Below are 6,960 nucleotides of genomic sequence, written 5' to 3'. Positions count from 1 at the left end.
GGGGCCCTCGCAGAAGCGACTCGAGGGCCCCCACAGGAGCGACCCGGGGGCCCCTACGTGAGCGGCTCGGGGGCCCCCACATGATCCACTCGGGAGCCCCCAGAGGAGCCACTCGGGGGCCCCCACATGAGCGACTCGGGGGCCCCCAGAGGAGCGACGCGGGGGCCCCACAGGAACGGCGCTGGGGCCCCCATAGGAGGGACGCGGGGGCCCCCATTAAATGGAATCGAGGGGCCCCACAGGAGCGATTCGGGGGCCCTCGCAGAAGCGACTCGAGGGCCCCCACAGGAGCGACCCGGGGGCCCCTACGTGAGCGGCTCGGGGGCCCCCACAGGAGCGACGCTGGGACCCCCACAGGGGCGACGCGGGGGCCCTCATATGAGCGGCTCGGGGGCCCCCACAGGAGCGACGCGGGGGTCCCCCCACAGGAGCGACGCGGGGGTCCCCCCACAGGAGCGACGCGGGGGTCCCCCCACAGGAGCGACGCGGGGGTCCTAACAGAAGCGACGCGGGGGCCCCACAAGAGCGACGCGGGGGCCCCTATTGGATGGACTCGAGGGCCCCCACAGGAGAGACTCGGGGGCCCCCATAGAAGTGACTTGGGGGCCCTCAATGGAGCTACTCGTGGGCCCCTACAGGAGTGACTCGGGGGTCTTACTGGAGCGACTCGGGGGGTCCCACTGGAGCGACTCGGGGGCCCCCACAGGAGCGATTCGAGGACCCCCACAGGAGCCACTCGGGGGCCTCCACTCGAGCGACTTGGGTGCCTTCACTGGAGCGACTCGGGGGCACCTAATGGAGCGTCTCGAGGGCCCCATAGGAGCGAATCAGGGGCCCCAACAGGAGCGACACGGGGGCCCCCAATGGAGCGGCTCGGGACCCCACAGGAGCGACTCGAGGCCCCACACAGGAGCGGATCTGAACCCCCAAAATGAGCGGCTCGGGGCTCCCCACAAGAGCGACGCGGAGCCCCCAATAGAGCGACGCGGGGCCCACCAATAGCGCGATGTGGGGACCACCAATAAAGCGAAGCGGGGGCCCCCACATGAGCAACGCGAGGGACCCCACAAAAACCACTCGGGGGCCCCAACTGGATGGACTCGGGGGGCCCCCACTGGATCGACTCAAAGGCCCTACTGGATGGACTCGGGGGCCTCCACTAGAGCGGAACGGGGCCCCCAATAGAGCGACGCGGGGGTCCCCACATGGGAGACTCGAGGGCCCCCACAGCGACACGGGGGCCCCCACAGAAGCAACGCGGGAGCCCCATAGGAGCGACGTGGGGGCCCCCACAGTAGCGATGCGGGGGCCCCAACTGGAGCGACTTGGGGGCCCCAACTGGAGCGACTTGGGGGCCTTCACTGGAGCGACTCGGGGTTTACCCAGTGGAGGAAATCGGGAGCCCCCAATAGAGCGTCTCGGGGACCCCTACAGAAGCGAATCGGGGGCCCCTACAGGAGCGACTCGGGGGTCCCTACAGGAGCGAATCGGGAGCCCCCACTGGAGCGATTCGGTGGCTCTCAGTAGAGCGACTCGGGGGCCCCCACTAGAGCGACAAAGGGGGCCCCCACTGGAGCGACTTGGAGGCCTTCACTGAAGCGACTTGGAGGTCCCCACTGAAGTGACTCGGGGGCCCCCAATGGAGCGACTCGGTGGCCCCCATTGGAGCGGCTCGGGGCCACCAATAGAGCGACGCAGGGGCTCCCTTATGAGAGACTCAAAGGCCCCCACAACGACGCGAGGGCCCCACAGGAGCAACGCGGGGCCCCCCACAAGGACAACGCGGGGCCCCCCACAAGGACGACTCGGGGGCCCCCACTGAAACGACTCGGGGGCCCCCACTGGAGTGATTCGGAGGGCCCACTGAAGCGACTCTGGGGGCCCCACTGGAGTGACTCGGAGGGCCCACTGAAGCGACTCTGGGGGCCCCACTGGAGCGACTCGGGGGCCCCAAATGGAGCGTCTCGCTGGCCCCCACAGAAGCGACTCGGGGCCCCCATAGAAGCAAATCGGGGGCCCCCACAGGAGCGACTCGGGGGCCCCCAATGGAGCGTCTCATCCCCCCCCCCCTACATGAGCGGCTCTGGGCCCCAGACAGGAACGGGTCGGAGGCCCCACTGGAGCGTCTCGGGGCCCCCCACAAGAGCGAGATGGCAACCCCAATAGAACGACGCGGGGCCCCCAATAGAGCAACTCGGGGTCCCCCTTATGAGCAACGCGGGGGCCCCTACATGAGCGAGGCGAGGGCCCCCACATGAGGCACTCGGGGTCCCCAACTGGATGGACTAGGGGGCCCCCACTGGATGGACTCAGGGCCCCCATTGGATGGACTCGGGGGCCCCCACTGGAGCGGCTCGGGGTCTCCCAATAGAGCGACGGGGGGCCCCCACATGAGCGACTGGAGGGACTACACAGCGACGCAGGGGCCCCCACAGGAGCGACGTGGGGCCTCACAGAAGCGATGCGGGGGCCCGCACAGGAGCGACACGGGGCCCCCACAGGAGGGTATGATGATGGAATGATGGTATGATGATATGGCATGATGGTATGATGGCCTGATGATGGCATGATTATAGGATGATACGCTGATAGGATACGTTACAAAATGATGTGATGATGTAGTATGATTTGATGGTGATTTGATGTAATGATGATTTGATGATATCTTACACTACTTTTACGAGGAAAAATGCAAACAGGAACATACAAATCATATCGTACATCTGACAGTGGGTATGGTAAATAGATGTTATGGTTGACATTACGGTCAACTATTTTAGATGAATTTAAACATGACCACTTTGATAAATTATATTATTATTCTGAGATTTTAATGAATTCGATATTCTGATTCAATATCCTGAATATGATTGTCAATTTCTATCTTAACTAAAAGTTTTGCTTGATTTTCTTAAGGAAAGCTGGGTTGCTAATACTTTGTTGATTGACAATTAGAACGCAAGAGTTGTTAGAATTGAAAGACACTCGAGGGTCCCCAATGGAGCGACTCGGGCCCCCACTGGAGCGGCTCGGGGCCACCAATAGAGCGACGCGGGGGGGGGGGCACATGAGAGACTTGAGGACCCCCAAAGCGACACGGGGGGCCCCACAGGAGCAACGTAGGGGCCCCTACAAAAGCGATGCGGGGGCCCCCACAGGAGCGACACGGGGGCTCCCACAGGAGCGACGCGGGGGCCCCCACTGGATGGATTCGAAGGCACCCACAGGAGCAACTCGGGAGGCCTCCACAGAAGCGACTCTGGGGTCCCCCACAGGACCGACTCATGGGCACCCACAGAAGTGACTCGGGGGCCCCCTCAGAAGTGACTCGGGGGCCCCCACAGGAGCGACTTGGGGCCCCCACAGGAGTGACTCGGGTCCCCCACAGGAGCGACTCGGGTCCCCCACAGGAGCGACTCGTAGGCACCCACAGAAGCGACTCGGGGGTCGCCACAGAAGCGATTCGGAGCCCCCACAGGAGCGACTCGTGGGCCCCAAATGGAGTGAATCGGGGGCCCCAATGGAGCGACTCGACCCCCACACACACACACAGAAGCGACTCGGGGGCCCCAGTGGAGCGACTCGGGGGCCCCACTGGAGTGACTCGGGGGCCCCACTGGAGTGACTCGGGGGCCCTCAGTAGAGCGTCTCGAGGGCACCCACAGGAGCAACTCGGGGGCCCGCACAGAAGCGACTAGGAAGCCCCGACAGGAGCGACTCGAAGGCACCCACAAGAGCGACTCGGGGGCCACCACAGAAGCGACTCGAGGGCCCCCACAGGAGCGACTCGGGGGCTACCACAGGAGTGACTCGGGGGCCCCCACTGGAGCGACTTAGGGACCTTCACTGGAGCGACTCGGGGGCCCCTAATGGAGCGACTCGGGGACTCCCAATGGAGCGACTCGGGGGCCACAGTGGAGCGAATTGGGGGCCCCACTGCAGCGACTCGGGGGACCTTAGTAGAGCGACTCGGGGGCCCCCACAGAAGCGACTCGGGGGCCCCACTGGAGCGACTCAGGAGCCCTCAGTAGAGCGTCTCGGGGGCCCCCATAGAAGCGACTCGGGGGCCCTCACAGGAGCGACTCGGGGGCTCCCACTGGAGCGACTTGGAGGCCCCCGCAGTGCTGGAGCGCTATCCATTGGACCTGCCCCTGGAAGCGGTAGAGGCTCACCCAAAGGTGATCTTAGCCGAGCGACTGCGCTCCCGCGCGGATAAACTCCCCACAAGGCAAGTGCGGTGGTGATGGAGGGACAGCCGCCCCCCAAACTGGACCTCGGCTGTTGAGGGAGGTACTCTCTGCGTCCTCATCGGGGGGAACCGGTGAGACGCTATAAATGCCAGAGATACAACCACCTCCAGGTACGGTGTGAACACGTCGCCAGATGTGACGTGCGCAGCTTGCCGCACCCGACGGAGGATTGCATCGCAAGGCACAAAGCCAATCAGGCCACCTCCGTAAAATGCCCCAACTACGGAAATACTATAGGCATCATGCCTGGAACCCCCGGTGCCCTAAGAGGCTCCGTAGGCTCCCCAGGCTTCCCCAGCAACCCCAACAGCAACAACGGCAGCCCCAGGGGGCACCGCAACAGCAGCAACAGACCTCCACGGGCCTCCGCGACGGCAGCAACGACGCCGCTCGAGGACATCACGCAGCCAGTCGCAGCAACAGAACTTCGTCGCTGGAGCACCACGACACCAAGACACCAAGCACCAGCACCCACCACGTAGCCAGCCTCAGCCGGAGCAGCAGCGTCGGCAAGCCTTCGAGCCTGCACCACCACCAACCAGGTCAGCGCGGGGTCGGCGGCAGGCCTCCACGGTCTTTACCCACCCCGAGCCCAGGCCGCGCTAGAGCCGAGGGAAGGGATTAGCCGACCGGCCCCCAGGGATCACACCCCTATCGCCAACCCGTGTCGCGGAGCCGGGGGCAGCGGACGTGGGCCGCAGCCTTGGAGACTGGCGGCCGCGGACTGGCTTGGGCCAACTCATACCAGTACCTCGGGGTATGGGTGGACAAGCGGCTGTCTTTCACAGCCCACGCCGCCCACCTGAGGGAAAGGGCCCAGGCCAGGCTGAACATAATGCGAGCCATGACACGACTCACAGCGGGGACCACTTTCTCCGTCCTCCGACTGTACTTCGTACTTGCAGTGCGCTCCCTGGTGGACTACAGCGCCCCAGTCCTCATATCGCTCTCCCGTAGCCAACAGGAGCGGCTCGAGGTGATGCAAAACACCGCCATGAGGACAATGCTGGGAGCTCCGAGATGAACCAGTGCGTGCGTCATGCAGAACGAGACCCGCCTGATGCCACTCACCACCAGAGTCGAACAGATCGTGGCCTGCCGCGTGGCCAGGGTCCTGCAGCGCGACTCCAAAGGAGTAGCACAGAGAAGACTACGGCTTGCAATGACGCAAGGGAAGGATGTCCTCCACCGCAACCCGTGGTTACTCCAGTCCACCCTGGCCACCCACAGTCTCGCCCACATTGACGGCTGGCGCTGGCAACACGCCGACCTCCCGGCCCGCACCTACCGAGCCCCACCCCCGTGGGAGCCCCCCACAGCAGAGTTCTCCACCACCCGGCTACCGGCCAGCAAGGCGCTCTGCACCACCGAGGAGCTGCGGCAGCACACCCTCATGACGGTGGCGCGGGTGTCTGAGCCGGGCGGTGCCATATACTACACCGACGGCTCGGTCGACCCCGAAAGTGGCAGGACGGGCGCCGCTGCCTTCACTGCTGGGACCGAACTGCTCGAGAGGACGCCGGATTACTGCCCCACCCTACAGACGGAGCTCGTGGCCATCCACCTGGTCCTGGAGCACGCCCAGAACCGTCAGGACGGCGTGGCAGGGCTCCAGCAGCCGCACCCCAGCGACAACGTGGGACTCGTCACCGCCATCCTGGGCAGACTGCAGAGCCTTGCCGCACAGGGACGTCGGTTAAGGCTGCACTGGATGCCCAGCCACGTGGGTGTGCGAGGCAATGACTCCGCCGACGTTGCTGCAAGAAGAGCCGCTGGTGCCCCCCACGTGACCAGGCACGTGCCACTTATCCTGTCGTATGTGAAGGCGCGAACCAGGCGTGCCGCAGCCCACCGCGCCCACCAGACTCACCGGCAGTTAGAGGGAACAAAAAGACAAGCTGCTTGGTACGCCGCCACCACCGACTATCAGACGTTGGGCGCCTTCCATCAACAGCCCAGGGCGGACGGTGTACTGTTGCAGAGAGTCAGGCTGGGCTACTGCACTAGGGAGGAGCTATACGACGGCTTCCAGGGGCAACAGTGCGATCACTGCGGAAGGCACAGCCGCCACCCGCTGCTGCACTACCTACTGTCCTGCCCGGCCACGGAGGCCCTCCGACCAGCGCCGCAGACCCCCGCCCACCCTGCAGAGGGCAGCCTCCTCAGCAGTCGAGTAATGAGAGCTGCCCTCCTTGTCTGCCACACGGCCATGGGCGTGATGCTTGGGGTGCTCAGGGCGGCGCCCCCTCCTCACTGACCTCCCAACGCCCTCACCTTCCATCCACTAGGGTACGACAACTCCCCCACTGGCGGGGTGTTCCCCGCAATGTATATTAATGTATATATCTCTCTACATCTTTTATACAATAAACCTTTATAAAAAAAATGTAATAAGCGAGTTAAAAAAATATTTAGTTTGTTTCAATTCATCTCTTACGGCCTAGTACCATTCACCATGTAGTGTTAAAAATCCATTACAATGCTTAGGTTAAAGATTATTCACGAACTCCTCCTAGGCTTTTGCAGATAGACCCCAATCTACTATAATAAAGTAGTAGCCTCTGTCTGTCTGTTTGTTCACGAACTCCTCCTTAGGTTTTGGAGATAGACCCCCATAACCATATATATTCTGATACCCTATCACTCCAGGTACTTGGATAACTATACACATATTCCAATATATATATTGGTTAGGGTTAAGGGTTAAAGT

The 6,960-nt window shown here is 63.3% G+C and overlaps 1 pseudogene; it reads left to right on the top strand.

Moving 5' to 3' along the window:
• The first annotated feature begins 5,085 nt into the window (after positions 1-5,085).
• On the top strand, positions 5,086-6,548 carry LOC143023222 (uncharacterized; annotated as a pseudogene).
• The last annotated feature ends 412 nt before the right edge of the window (positions 6,549-6,960 follow it).

This window comes from Oratosquilla oratoria, unplaced genomic scaffold (assembly GCF_046742065.1).
Source record: "Oratosquilla oratoria isolate Oo_2021 unplaced genomic scaffold, ASM4674206v1 SCAFFOLD45, whole genome shotgun sequence".
Taxonomy (NCBI): domain Eukaryota; kingdom Metazoa; phylum Arthropoda; class Malacostraca; order Stomatopoda; family Squillidae; genus Oratosquilla; species Oratosquilla oratoria.
This window is presented reverse-complemented; position numbering and strand designations above follow the sequence as displayed.